Consider the following 16,613-nt stretch of genomic DNA (forward strand, 5'->3'; position numbering starts at 1 on the left):
AAACAACTATTTAGACCATTTTTAAGCCAACTTAAGATTAAATTTTGATATTTTTAAGATAAGGACAAATCTCAAGTTGGATTCCCTATGCAATTACATGTAGCCAATCAAAAAATAGAAAGGTTTAAGTGGAAAAATGGATGAATCTTAGCCATAGATTCATACCTAACCCTAAGTCACCAAATTCTTTTAAGGGAGGACAAACCCTAAACTATCTATGTTGTGCATGCACAAATAGAGAATTCATGGTGGCTAAGGAGTTATGAAGAAAGAATGCATTGTTAAATCAATTAGAGTAGAACAAAGGAAAGAAAAAAGAGACAACAAAGAGACATTTTATCAAGGAGGATCAAGAATACATCAGCTTAGAGCTGATTTGTTATTAGAAAATCAAGTGCTAACCACAAGATCAATGCTAAGACATTCTAACAGGTGATTTTAGTTAAAGTCTCTTAATAGAGTAGTCCTTATAGTTTGTATGAAATCCTTTAATAGGGTGCTTACTTAATTGTGAGTTGAAATCCTTTAACTAGGCACACCTCTAATAGGGTGTTGAAATCCTCTAACAAGGTAAGACCTAACAGTCTTTGTAAGCCTTTAATAGGGTAGACCTTTCACAAGGTAGATAATACATCATGGTCAAAACATTGTAACCTTCATTGGATACACTTTATTATTGTAGTTGTGAAGATATGTGGGTGTCATCCCTGCCCTTGTTTCACATTCTATTGGCAGGTTTCTAGGTAATCATATCTGGTGTTATATATATGTGTGTATACTTATATGTTTACATGATTTAGATATATATGCTTTACATGTTATTTTAGTTTACTCATTGAATGCATGAGATGGATGTGTGGTGAAAGTTTTATGGGTCTAAGTTAAAACTAATGATTCACCCCCAACCCCCCTCTTAGAAGTTTACCTTTCCTATTATAATTTGAACAATTGGTATTAGAGCCTGGTGCTCTAAAAGAAAACCTTTGCAACTTTGATGAAATATCTTGAAATGGAAGTCGACAAGTTGGGAAAGATTATTAAGAACTAGGGAATTGAAATATAATTCATTCTACATCAACTAGGTGAAGCAAGAGAAGAACTAAAAAAAGTAATTGAAGAGAAGGAAAGAAATTGCTATTGTAGAGAATGATACACAATACAAAAACATGGGCACTACTAAGTTATTTACAAGTGGAGACTCCAATGAATTTGATGCAATAGTTGTAGATCTAATGGAAAAGAACAGAGCCCAAGCTGAGGAAATCAGAAATCTCAAGTTAGAGCTAGGGTCACAAGCTATACTACTATGTAAGGTGACTAAATAGAAGAAGAAAGCTATGGAAGAAAAAGTGATGATTGAAGAAGACAAAATAATTTTGGCCAATAGATTAGAAGAGAAGTCAGCAAAGCTAACCAAGATTTCCAACATGTGATTGGATACTTTATGTCAAATGATGAATGCCAACTATGAATTGAATGTCAAGGAAATTTAGATAATTACATTGAAATTTCAAAATGAGTAATTGAAGAATGATCTAAAAAGGGAAAAGGAATTTTCTAAGACCTTCAACAAACCAAATGAAGCCATCAAATACTTTGAGCAATTATTAAGATTTCCTAGATCCAATAATGATACATCTAGACTAGGATACACAAACACTGAAGAAGGAGAGTCATCTAAAAGTGTTGAAGAAAGGAACAAAAAAGGTAAGAGCTCTAAACCTACTTGTCATAATTGTGGTAAGAAAGGACATACTGCTAATATTTGTAGGAGCAAGACTATAAATCAGAATGTCAAGCCTAAGAGCATGATTCATTCTCATAAGTGCAACAAGCAAGGTCTTCAAGCATTTGAATGTAGAATCAAGATCATGTAGATAAAAAGATTTGAAGGATATTACTACAACTATTAGAAGTATGGACATAGAGATTTTGAGTGTAGATCCAAACCCATGTGGTCATCAAATAGAGAAACAAAGGAAATAAACAATGACAACTATTATAATTGGGATTATAATACAAGATATAGTTGTCGTTATTATCAAGAATATAGAAATGTTTCTAAGAATTATATTACTACACACTTTAGAGGTGACTATAAAAGGTGGTTAAGTCAAACCATGTGTTTTAGTTGCTTGAAGACTAGTCACATCAGTTGATATTGTCCAACAGAGTTAAAGGCACCAAGTTGTGAGTTTGATAAAGGAAAAGGTAAGGTAAATGTTGAACACATCAAAGATGAGATGAATAAGGCATGGTAGAAAAATAATGATTTTAGTACATCAAATGGAGAAGGGATCACTTCACCTAATAGGTCAGGTGATCACACCTCATCAAACTAGGCAATCAAGAGGTATGTGGGATTGATATTTTAAAGCTATATCATACATCAATTCCAAGAAATTTTAGTACTAAAAAATTTACATTAACATAACCAAAGATGCAAAATGTTGATAGAAATCCAAGATAAATCTTTAAGTTTTTCATGTTGTTGCCGAGCATGAAATATTTCCTATGAGAGTCGAGTGAAATGCTAGACGATGCCAAGCTAAGAGACTAGCTAGATGATGCCAAGCTCATAATGGTTGGTAAGTGATTGAAATGACAATGGATATCGAGTGAGCCTAAAATTTGACTATGCCAAGCTTGTAGCTATGTAAGCACTTAGCATTAATTTCAAGGTTTCAAAGGGTATTTGATCAAATTTTAACTCATTTTTCATCATTTTGAAATTGAGAAAGAGCAAGTAGAATATAAGGTGATCAAAAAATTATCCAAAGAAATTGCTAAAGATTCAAGAAACAAATCAATTCCCTTTCATTTGATCTTACAAGGTATTTATCAAGAGCTGAGCTACGTAGTTTATATTTTTGTAAACCCTAGTTTTGTACAATGGCATCTAGTTCAAAGAATGTAGTGGGAAGAAGGTTTTGAATGTCCTATTAGTGAGTAATGAAGTTAAGCAACCTATTTTCAAATCTATTCCTAATATTTCTTACAAGTAAGACCCTTCTGGTGCATTATCTATGATACTACCAAATGTTTTAATGGTGCAAGATGTTAGGAAATGTTATGACTATAAAATTAGTAGCATTGGGGATATAGAGATCAGGGAAGCATACAACAAACTCTGTGATAATGGTGTTTTGAAGGAAGAATTCAAAATCATAGAAAAGAAGGGATTGACATGAGCCCTAGATTTCCCAAATGTGTTTAAGACATAATGGATAAAGATAATGCTTAGCTGAATCCATGATAATGCATTGTGCTTGGATAATGACCTATCAAGATACCTAAGAGAATATTCTATAGGGTTACTAGTTACCTAACCCTAGATCAGTTGAAGACACTAAGAAGTGATGCTAAAGAGGTAATTAAGAACAATACTGGAGCTATATGGAATAAGAGAGGTATGACTATTGATATAATTTGATGCAGGAGCATCCTAAGTTTCCTTGTAATCCTACTCCTTTTGTTCATTATTAGTTTCCAATTATTGTCAAGTGCCAATTTCTAGTTATTGCTGAGTGCCAGTTTCCAATGTGTGCCAAGTTCCAATATGTGCTGAGTTGTCCAGTGTTCTCTGAGTTATCCAGTATATATCGAGTTACCCTATGTATGTTGAGTGACCCTTCATGTGCTGAGTTACCCTGTGTATGTCGAGTGACCCTTCATTTGCCAAGTTACCTAGTGTATGATGAGTGACTCTTCATGTGTTGAGTTACCCAATGTATGTTGAGTGTCACTATTTGTACATGATTTTTGTGAGCTAACTTGAGGGATTTATTTTCAATCATGACATCTATCTAAGATCTTTTCTTGGGATGTGTCCAGATTATTGTTGGGTTGGCCCTACTCTTATGTAATGTTCTAGAATAATCTATAAGTTGTTTTGGCAAGTATATATAGAGTGTTTAGGCTTAGAGTTAGGAAAGTTTTTGGAAGAGGATAAGAGAGTAGAACTGAAAGTGTGAATTTGCAGTTAGATCATTAAAGGTGAATGTATTTGTAATTGGTCATAACCTAGAACGCCTTATAGCTCGACATTTATGAAGATATTTTGATGAATCAATAAAAGTATTTCTTTTCTTCCTCTTTTGGTTTTTTTTCTTAGTGTTTGCTTCTATTATGTTAACTCTTTTAGGGTAGTTGGATAGTTGGGTGAGGCATTGGCCCTAGTTATTCTCCCCTTGCATACATCAGTTGGTATTAGAGCTTAAGGTTCATCCTTGTGGAGATTAGATCATGTAGAATCTTGATTCAAATTTTCTTATAGGGTGGCAGATCTATGGATTTGACCTATAACTTGTAGAGGGTTACAATCTTGTAGGAACTTGATTTGTAAAGATGGTTCGTGGTAGAGGAAATAATGTTGATAATGCTATATTAGATTAGTTGAGACAAATTGTAGCTAGATTAAATGTTGTGGAGATAGCCCAAAGGAGAGGAGCACATCTTGATGATGTAAGTGATTATGAAGTAGCAACACCAAACCATAATCCAGAACATAAAGAAGATCAAGATGTGGAAAGATTGTTGCAAGTTTTGTCTAAGGAAAATTCAAAACCTACTATAGAAGTTGTTCCTTGTAATGGAAAATTGGATACTAGTGCTATTTTAGATTAGATCTCTAATATGGAGAAGTTCTTTGAGTATGAAAACACTCCTGATAATAGAAAGGTGAAGACTATAGTCACTAGGATGAAAGGTCATGCATCACTATGGTGGGAACATTTGCAAACTGATAGGCAAAGGAGAGGAAAGGAGAAGATCAAAACTTGGCCAAAGATGGTGAACAAGGTTAAAAACAAATTCCTCCCTACTGATTACCAACTTAGCCTATTAAGAAAGATGCAAAATTTGAAACAAAAGGGCATGACTGTGAAAGAATATACTGAGGAATTCTATAGATTGAACATCATATCTAGACATGTGGATGATGATCAGAAAATTGAAAGGTACATTAATGGATTGAGATTTGGAATACAAGATGAAATAAGTTTTGCAAAGTTGCAAAGTGTGGAGGAAGCATACCAATATGCCTTGAAGACTAAGGAGATCTTGACAAAGAAGCATGAACAAAGACAAAGAGGTAGAGGTGGTAGATTCTAGAGAGGCAAAGGTAGATCTTATGGTGAAGGTGGTAGATCTAAATGTTTTGTGTAGGATAAAGGAAAATTTGAATGGAAGAATGATGAGAAAGGCAAGACCAAATGGAAAAGTGATAATTCTTATCAAGGAGGCACTAATTCTTACTGAGGAAGAGGTAATTCCTATTCTAGAGGTGGATTTCATGGTAATTGTTTCAAATGTGGTAAAGAGGGACATAGATCTTTTCAGTGTAGATCCTCTGAAAGTAGGCAAGATAACAAAAATGTTGTGATTCAATGAGATGATGAGGGTTCACCAAGTGGACTTGAGGCTAGAGAAAATATGATGGTGAGAAGAACCTTATGTAATAAGGGAAGTGATGAGGAACCTGTTTTAAGGAGAAGTATTTTCAAGACAAGATGTAAGATGGCTAGAAAATGCTGCAAAGTGATCATTGATAGTGGAAGTTCTACAAATCTGGCATCAAAAGAGTTGGTTACCAAGTTGCAGATGTAGAGGCTAAAACATCCCAAACCTTATCATGTTTCATGGATCAAAGATGAGCATAAGATATTGGTAAGTGAGCAATGCTTTGTGAAGTTCAAGATTGGGCATTACTTTGATGAAGTTTTGTGTGATATTATGCCCATAGATTGTTGTCATATTTTGTTGCATAGACCTTGGCAATATGATAGATATGTTGTACATGATGGAAGATTGAATCAATATACTCTTTGGGTGAATGGGAAGAAACAAACATTGCTTCCTTTTATTGAAAGTCCAAATGAGGTTAATTGTACTACTATAAAAGTTTTTATGGCTAATGGGAAACAATTTGAAAAGGAAATGAAAAAGAATCAAGTCTATTTTGCCATAGTTCCTAGAGGACTGAGTATTGGTAGTAATGGCTAAGAAGCAGAAGCTAGTAATGACTGAGTGATAGCAGATAGTGATAGCTGAATACCAATAGAAATTACAGAATTGTTGAATGAGTATAAAGACATTATTGCTGATGATATTGCTGATGTTTGACCTCTGGTAAGAAGCATAAGTCATTTTATGGATATGATTCCTAGAGCTAGTTTGCCAAACAAAACACCATATAGATTGATACCTGCAGAGAATGAACAATTTAACAAACAAGTGCATGAGTTGTTGCAGAAAGGTTTGATCGAAGAAAGCTTGAGTCCATGTGTTGTACCTAATATATTAGCACCTAAAAAGAATGGAGAATGGAGAATGTGTACCAATTCTAGAGCCATTAACAAGATAATAATGAAATATAGGTTTCTTATGCCGAGGATGGATGACATAATGAATTGTTTGAGTGGAGCAAAGTATTTTACCAAGATTGATTTGAATATTGTCTATCATCATATAAAAATCAGAGAAGGTGATGAATGGAAGACTACTTTCAAGACAAAAGATGGTTTGTATGAATGGTTGGTTATGCCTTTTGGTTTGACTAATGCACCTAGTACTTTCATGAGGTTAATGAATGAAGTTCTGAAAATATTCTTGCGTAAGTTTGTGATTTTTTATTTGGATGATATTTTTATATTTAGTAAGACTAAGGAAGAACATCTTGAGCATATTAGACAAGTATTGTAGAGGTTGAAAGAGGAAAATTTACTGATTAATCTGAAAAAGTGTTCATTCATGCAAGAGGAGATTGTGTATTTGGGATTTATTATTTCAGCTGATGAATTAAAGATGGATCCTGAGAAGGTTAATGCAATTTTGGAATGGCCTACACCTGAGGATACGGGTGAGGTAAGATCATTTCATGGTTTGGCTAGTTTTTATAGAAATTTTATAAATAATTTCAATGTTGTTTGTAATGCTATGACCGAGACAATGAGGGGAGATAACAAGGAACTCAAGTGGACACACAGAGCTAATAAGAGTTTTGAGACTTTGAAACAAAATGTTGCTAAATTACTTGTATTAGCTTTACCTAATTTTAATAAAGTATTTCAAGCTGAATGTGATGCAAGTGGTAATGCAATAGGAGTTGTATTAAGTCAAGAAGGTAAGCCTATTGCTTTCTTTAGTGAAAAGTGGAATGATGCTAAAAGGAATTATTTTTTGTATGATCAAGAATTTTATGCTATTGTCCAAGCATTGAAGAAGTGGAGACATTATTTGATTCCTAAAGAATTTGTATTGTCTACTAATCATAAAGCTTTACAATACATGGGGAGTCAACATAAATTGAATCAAAGACATATGAAGTGGGTTGAGTACTTGTAGAGTTTTACATTTGTGATCAAGCATAAGAGTGAGGTTACTAATAGAGTTGCTGATGAATTGAGTAGAAGACGTTCTTGGTTTTGATGAAATGAAAGAGTTGTATGATGTTGATCCTAATTTTTTTGAGGCATGGAGAGAGTGCAAAGCACCAAATCTGAAAGATCACATAAGTAAGTATGGTGAGTATTTCATTCAAGAAGGTATTTCATTCAAAGGTATTCAATTATGTATTCCTACAAGTTCTATGAGGTCAAATCTGATTAAGGAAAAGCATAGTGGTGGATTGGCTGGACATTTTGGAATTTATAAGACATTGAGTTTAATAAAAGAGAAGTATTATTGCTGACAAATGTATAAGGATGTTTAGAAATTTGTAAAGAGTTGTGGAGTTTGTCAAGTTGAAAAGGGAGTGAGTCAAAATACTAGTTTATATACACCTATTTCTATTCCTAAGAAACCTTGGGTTGACGTTAGTATGGATTTTGTTCTTGGATTGCCTAAAATAGTGAAAGGGTATGATTCCATATATGTTGTAGTGGATAGATTTTCTAAGATGGCTCATTTCATACCATGGAAGAAGACATTAGACATTGAGCATATTGCTAAACTTTTCTTTAAAGGGATTATGAGATTGCATGGATTACCAAGAAGTATTATGTCCAACAGAGACACTAAGTTTGTTGGCTACTTTTGGAAGACTTTTTGGAAGAAGATGGGTACTAAGCTAAAGTTTAGTTCTACATTCCATCCATAGAAAGATGGACAAATAGAGGTTGTGAATAGAAGCTTGGGTAATTTGCTAGATGTTTAGTTGGGAATAAGCCAAGTAATTGGGAAATGGTATTAGCACAACCTGAATTTGCATATAAAAATTCTATGAATAGAAGTATAGGCAAAACACCTTTTGAGATTGTTACTAGAATGCATCCTAGAGGTATATTAGATTTGAGAGATATTTCTGGTGAAGAAAAGAAAAGTGTTGTAGGAGAAGAATTTGATAATTTTATGGAATCTTTGCATAAGGAAGTGAAGTTGATGTTGGAACAAAGTAATCAAAAGTATAAGGAGAATGCTGATCAACCTAGAAGGCATCATGATTTTCAAGTTGGTGATGAGGTGATTGTTCATTTGAAGAAAATAAAATTCCCAACTAGAACATGCAATAAGCTAAAGATGAAGAAATTTGGACCTTGTAAGATATTGAAGAAGTATGACAGTGGTAGTGCTTATGAAGTTGAGTTACCTAATGACATGGATATATCTCCTATATTCAATATTTCTAATTTGGATAAGTATCATGAGTTAGAGAATGAAGTTGTTGTATCACATGATTATCCTAAGAAGTAGACTAAAGAAGCTGAATAGATATTGGACTAGAGAGTTGGCAAGAGCACAAGAGGAAATGATTACTATGAATATTTGGTGAAGTGGAAGAATAGACCTATTGAAGATGCTTCATGAATTTCTCAATTTGAGTTGGACTCAGCTTAGGTTGTGACATGTCTATGATTTAGGAGAATCATTTCTTCCAAACCTACTTGTCTGATGTAGGAGCATCATGGGTTTCCTTGTAATCCTGCACCTTTTGTTCATTTTTCTAGTTGCTACTAAGTGCCAATTTCTAGTTATTTCAGAGTGCCAATAACTAGTGTGTGTCGAGTTCTAGAATGTGTCGAGTTGTCCACTATGAGCTAAGTTACTCAGTATATGCTGAGTTACCCATTGTATGCTGAGTGACCCTTCATGTGTTGAGTTACCCAGTGTATGTCAAGTGACACCTCATGTGCCAAGTTGCCTAGTGTATGTCAAGCAACTCTTCATGTGCCAAGTTACCTAGTGTATGTCAAGTGTTAGTATTTGGACATGATTTCTGCAAGCTGAGTTGTGGGATTTATTTTCAATCATGACATTTGTGTTACGATCTTTTCTTGGGATGTGTCTAGGCCATTTTTGGGTCAACCCTCCTCTTATTTAATGTTCTAGAATAATCTATAAGCTATTTTGGAAAGTATATATAAAGTGTTTAGGCTTAGAGTTAGGAAATTTTTTAGAAGAGGATGAGAGAGAAAAACTGAAAGTGTGAATTTGTAGTTGGATCATTGAAGGTGAATGTATTTGCAATTGATCATAACCTAGAAGGCCTTACTACTATGCATGTGTGAAGATATTTTGATGAATCAATAAAAGTTTTTTTCTGCTTCCTCCTTTAGTTTTTGTTCTTTGTGTTTGCTTCTGTTGTGTTAACTCTTGCAGGGTGGTTTGGATAGTTGGGTGAGCATTTGGCCCTAGTTATTCTCCCCTTTCCTACATCACAATCATTGATCCATTGACTAAGTTTTCTATCAAGATGATTTCACACAAATTTTCCCAATCTAGTAGATTAAATAGTGTTCCATGTATAGTTGTGGATGTGGGATATAAAATTGTTAAGAAAGATCATACATATGATCTAGCAGTTGAGAACCCTAGAGCCATTGGAAAGACAAAGAGTGCATAATGTAAATTTGGTTCTATATTGATATGTATATTATTCTATGTTCAAAACACTTTTCCTACTTTTGGAATAGTTACTTGAAAAACCAACAGGTCAGTAGCAGTGCAAATTGGTGAATACATTGAGCAATTAGGAGATAATTTTGAATCTGTGATGACTAGCTACTTTGAGGACTTCAAGTGGTCAATGAAAAGGAGAATGAGAATACCAATATCTCTAGTAGAAAAGCATTATGATTATGTTGTAGGAAATATTCTTAAAGACTAAGTTACTAAGAGGGGAGGGTGAATCAATAACTTCTAAAACTTATAAAACTTTTAATACTTAATCCAATATTTTCATATAACTACATGTATGAGAAGCTAAAAACATGAAAACATTCACAAAAATTTGGTGACCTAGAAACCTTCCAAATAGAAAGTAAAATTGGGGTGGGGATAATACCCACAAGCTTTAGTAATACAATATAAAGTTGGCCTATTAAGGCTTACATTGATCACTTTTGATGATCTACCCTATTAGGAGCAATAAGGATTGCTAGGTGCACCTTGTTAAAGGATTTATAAACATACAATGAAGTATGTACTTGGTAAAGAGATTTGCATAAGACTGTTAGGTCTACCTTGTTAAAGGATTTGACTGATCCACTTGTTAGGATGAAGTAGTAGCTAATCTCTAATTTGCAACTTGGTTTTGTTGAATGAGATTCCTTCAAGTGTATAAATCACTTTGCTATGATAGATGAAACATTTTTGCTCCTTATACTATTGTATCCTTTATAATTTTCTCCTACTCTTCTATAATGATCACATTACTTCCATATCAATTCCATACATATATAGGATGTGATACAATTCATTACATATATACCATCCAATTATGCAATTACAAAGTCAACCATAATACAAGTTTACACAAATATTACAAAGTCATCTCAAATGTAGACACTCATGTTCTAAAGACTAACTCAGTGAGGTTCTAAAACTCAATATCCACTTTCAATGCTCGACATTGTCATACACTCAAAAAATATAGAGGCTCAGTCCATATTGATCAATTCTAAGTAGTCTTTAACTCAGTCTACACAGGTGACTCAGTAAACACTATGAAACTCGTCATATGAACTAAATCACTTATTTACCATTGCATAGCTTGGTAGACACTATCACCTTGAGCTTGATATACACTGAATCACTTAGTTAACACTAAGTAGCTCAATTAACACTGGACTCACATCACATCGACTATGAACTCGATAAGTACTGCATAGCTCGATTTGCACTAGTAAACTTTTCATACACTGAGATGCTCAATTTATACTGTTGACCATCACAATAATTGTAGCTACTTGATAAACACTAGAATTTTTCCAAAGGACTTGGTAGCAACTATAGGACTCTGTGACAATTGAAATTCTTGGTTAACACTATACAATAAGCTTGGTAGATAATTACAATCTGAATAACTGTATGTTACTAATAACAAACTTGACTGATATGTCAACAATCTCCCCTCCTTTGGCATTAGTGAAAGAAACAATTATTAGCCAAAATTGAATTCAAGAACTAGTTTCTAAATAACTTTATCCATCACCTTGTGATTCTAGCTCGATGGAGTATACTATTTTTGAGATTTTTCAAAATTGGTTTTATAAGATATATTTTTGTGCATGGTAAGGCTCCTATACATTATACTAGACATTTGAATACATTTATTCTTTGAATCATTATTTACATTTATCTCACATCTATCTCCCCCATTTCTTTTCGGCTTATGTATCAATTCTTACATCTTTCTCACATCTTTCTCCCCCATAACTCATCATTCCCATATCTTCTATATCTTCTATTTCTTCTCCCCCTTTTTGACAATAATTCCAAAGATTTATTCTATATATTTACATATTAATGCCGAAATGAGACCAAATTTCTGAATGTACCTTGAGTATGATAGCCAAAGTTTTGTCCAAATTGTCTTGCAAAACCTTACATGTGTTTGCACTTCTGCTAATAACTCAATTTCATGGTCTACTATGGAGAAGTTATTGTGATGGATGAGGGTTTTGGAATGTACAATATGCTTTTGTAGTGCATCCATGTTAGGAAAAATCATGTTCTGAATATCTAGTAATGTAGATATGATGCTAACCTCTTCCTTGAGCAATTCTATGTATATATTTGTCAAAAAATTAATCTTATTGAAATAAGCAGAGCTTGTACTAGGATCAAGTTACAACTATGAAGCACTCACCTTATAGTCTTCATCAATCTTGGACAATTTATTCTTTATTTCCTTAGTGAAATTTGAAACATCACATAGCTTACCAAAAATCAACGATACATTAGTACAAGAGATTTCTAGAGATCCCAAAATAGTAGAGAGTTCTACTTGGTAGATGACAATTTGTTGAGCAATTTTCTCTAACGCCTTATTTTCAAATTTCTTCTCTACCTTCTATAGTAATTTATCCTGTCCATCTAAATCTTCATTGAACTTCTAGACTTCCTCTACTAGTTGATACAAAATTGGTTGAGATGAATCAACCTCTATACCTGTAGCCTTTGTAAAAATATTCTTGGCATCCTTAATGATTTTAAATTCTTTCTCTCTTTCTTCGCTTAGCCTTTACTGTTTGGCTTTATTTTGGAGTTAACCAAATGTTTGCATTTTATTTGGATTGAGTTTGGATATGTCCCAATTTGGGATCACTATATCCTTTTCAAGGTCTATTGCCTCATCCTTTTCTTTTCCTTGGCCCAAAAATTTAATGGTCAATTGAGGCTTGGTCTCAACTATTATTAGACTTATTTCTTGCTTACAAGGAATGGAAACAATAGTAGACATAATAGGACTAGCTACAAAAATTGATACTGCAGTTATTGTAGAAATACCTCTAGTAGCAAAAATTTATGTGTCCAAAACTATTGTAGCCAACATGGTAGAAGAGGGAAGAGTATGTATCTTGGTAGTTGAATTGGAGCTCACTTTAGTCAATGTTGCGTTGAGCTAAACTAGTGCAAAGATTGATTGGATGTTTGTGTTATTAGTAGTAGTCACAATCAATCCTATTGAGGCTATCTCAATGCTTAATGTTGTCACTATTTTGTTGTCACTACACAACAATCTTAACTAGGTTAGTTTCCTCATCATCTTGTGTTCCTTCCTTGGTAGCCTCTTGCTCCTATTCCTCTTCATCATTAATGTTATCAAAATGTGTTGTTTCTTCATCATATTTCTCTTCTTTATCATCATCATCATCATCTTTCACCTCAATAGAAAGTCACTCAGTTTATGAAGATGATATACATTCTTCCATGTTTTTGTTGTATTCCTTACAACATGCTCAATATCTTTTATCAAAACTAGACAAGTGTTGAATTTTAGAGTTAATTTCTCCACATTTTTCTTTAGAGATTCTTTAACCTCCTTGTCTTTTAAGCTTGGAACAAGCTACCTTAGGGTTTGCCCATAGATTTATCTTATATTTTTCATGGCAAGTTCCCATCTTGGCTTAATCATATCCATCAAAATATTAGGAATATGAGAAGTAAGTTAGTCTGGTGAGTATTTCCACTTACCCATTTTGTCCATCACTAGGTCTTCAATCTACTTCTATTCTTTCTCAGTCCTAATTCCATACTTTAATGCTTTAAAGTTTGTTATACCAGCCCCTTCTTGCAATTCTTTCAGTATATCTTGGAAGATGGGTGGAAGTTTTCTAAATATTATATCTCCTCCTTCCTTATCAGCTTTCTTCTTTGAGGATCTCCTATTAAACACAAGAGTGGATAGCTTGGCAGGCTTGGTAATGATTACCTTTCCCTTCTTTTTTAGTGGTTCCTCTTCCTCTTATTCTTTCTCATCCTCCACTCCTTCATCCTCACCTTTTCCCTCGATCAAAAAAAGAGTAGAACTAGTTTTCAACTTGGCAATTCTTTTCTTTCCTTTGTTTACCACCTACAGGAGCTTGATTTCTAGTTCTATCTTGGCTTTGGCTTCATCATATGTACCAAAATATGCAGCCTTGGGATCAACTTGTTCATTTACAAGTGCCTCAATTATGTCCTTAGTTTCATCTATATTAACCTCATATCCAAGAGGTTTCACCCATGCAATTCTAGGCTTGACTACCTAAATGTATACATTACCACTATCTACCATGAAACACACATCATCGTTGTAATCTTCAAGTAATTTCATTGGAATCATAAATATATTATTTATTTTCTCTCTAAATGTATCAAAATAGTTATCCATGATACTATTATAATTCTCTCCCATCTCAAGAATGTACTCATTAATCTGGTAAAGTACTAGCACATCTTATCTCCATACAACTAAACCTTTTGAACTAAATAATTTTTAAACATAAAAGAATAAATGAGTCAAAAGAGAAAAAAAATTACATGGGTTGTTATTTGACATCCTGATGCTTTCTATGTTCTTGTTGAACTGTTTCAATAGTAGCTTGGCAAGGTCAAGGGAAAGATTATTCTTCACTAACTTGTATGCAAGGTCAACTAGCTTGAACTATAGATCTTTTGTACAATGATATGTATCTATCAAGCTTATTGTATAGTTAGTAGTGTAAACTAAGCATCTAAGTGTATAGTGAGTTTATTGATGCAAACTAAACTGTGCAATGCTTATTGAATTCATAGCTGATGTGATGCAAGTCTAGTGTTAACCAAGCTACTCAGTGTTAACCAAGTGACTCAGTTTATACCGAGCTTAGGGTGATAGTGTTTACTGAGCTATGTAGTGGTAAACAAGTGATTCAATTTATATGATGAGTTTCATAGTATTCACTGAGTCACCAGTGAAGATCGAGTTCAACACTACTTGGAAGTGATCAATATGGATCAAGCTTCTATATCTATTGAGTGCATGTTGATGCCAAGCATTGATAGTGGATTTCAAGTATTACAACCTCATCGAGTCAATCTTTAGAACCAGAGTGTCTACGCTTTGGACAACTTTGTAACTTTTTGTGTAAACTTGTGCTTTAATCAACTTTGTAATTCTATAATTGGACTGGTATATATGTAATGTATTGTATCACATCCAATGTGTGTGAATATGCATATGGAATAAATGTGATCATTAGAGAAGAGTAGAAAGTAAAAATTACAAAAGCTACAATAGTATAAGGTGAAACAAAGATTCATCTATCATGACAAGGTGATCTATAGACTTAAAGGAATGTCTTTTAAAAAACCAAGTTGCAGATCAAAGATTAGCTACTACTTCATCCTAATAGGTGGATTAGTTAGATCCTTTAACAAGGTAGACCTAAGAATCTTATGCAAATCTCTTTACCAAGTGCATACTTCATTGTATGTTGGTAAATCCTTTAACAAGGTGGACCTAGTAGTACTTATTGCTCCTAATAGGGAAGATCATCAGAAGAGGTCAATGTAAGCCTTAATAGGCCAACTTTATATTGTAATACTAAAGCTTGTGGGTATCATCCCCACCCTGGTTTTACTTTATATTTGGAAGGTTTCTTGGGTCACCAAATTATTATGTCAAAGTATTATGTGTGCTTTCATGTTTTTAGTTTCTCATGCATGTAGTTAGATCAATATTGGATTAATTATTAATTGGATTGAGGTTTAAAAAGTTTTAGAAGTTACTAATTCACCCCTCCCCTCTCAATATTTTAATCTTTAAGAATATTTCCAACAATTGGTATTAGAGCTTTATGGTTCTTAGGAGTAAGTTTAACAACTTGACCAAAGATCAAAGGCCATGGAGATATTTAAACATGACAAGGCTATTGAGAATGAGAAGCTAGATTTGGAAATGACTATTATCCAACTCAAGAAAGCAAAGAAGAAACTCTTTCAATCTCTAAAAAGAAGAAATGATCTTGCAATTCAAATGAATGATCATCTCTATATTGAAGAAAAGAATAAAGACCTTTATCCAGAAAACAGCTTAGATGAACAAAATGAAGCAATCAAAGAACTCCTAGAAAAGAATGGTTCACTGCGAGAAGTAAGAAAACTAAGAAGAGAGCAAGAAATTTAGTCAGTAAGGCTATGTGAAGTCATGGAAGAGAAAAACAAGATAAGAGAGGTAATATAAGGAAAGAACAATGAAATCCAACACCTATCCCTTCAGTAAGCAAACTTAATTGATCAGTTGTCCAATGTAAATGAAAAAATCATGAGGCTATGATCTAAAAATGAAATTTTGAGGAATGACCTAAACTCTAAAAGGAAAATCAATGAAAGAATGATGAAGTCTCAAGTAGGCATGAATCAATTGAATGAGAAAAATCTCTATAGATAAAAAGGAAAAGTAGGAATTGGATATACTGAAGAAGGAGAATCATCCAAGCAAGAAGCTCAAAAGAATAAAATACCTACTTGCAATCACTATGGTAAGATAGGTCATACATAAAAGAAATGTTGGAGCAATTGAAAAGAAAAATTCAATGGAAAAAGTTACAATTTTAATTAGCATGGTCATAAGGCTAATGAATGCAAAGAGAAACCAAGATTTGAAAGAAAATGTCACAAATCCAACAAGCATGGGCACAAATCATCAAAATGAAAAACTAAGATATTGAATCCAACATAAAAAATTGTAAAAGAAATATTTGGTTGGGACTACAACACTTGGTGCAGATGTCATTACTATGGAGAATTTGGACATATTGGAATGAATTGTGTAAAGCATTACTTGAGGAAAAGAGACACTACTAAAAGAAGTTTCATTTCTATTGAACTTGGTCATCTTGCCAAGAACTATATGAATATTGGTAGAC

This window comes from Cupressus sempervirens, chromosome 1 (assembly GCF_028749045.1).
Source record: "Cupressus sempervirens isolate cs-2001-9-10 chromosome 1, ASM2874904v1, whole genome shotgun sequence".
Taxonomy (NCBI): Eukaryota; Viridiplantae; Streptophyta; class Pinopsida; order Cupressales; family Cupressaceae; genus Cupressus; species Cupressus sempervirens.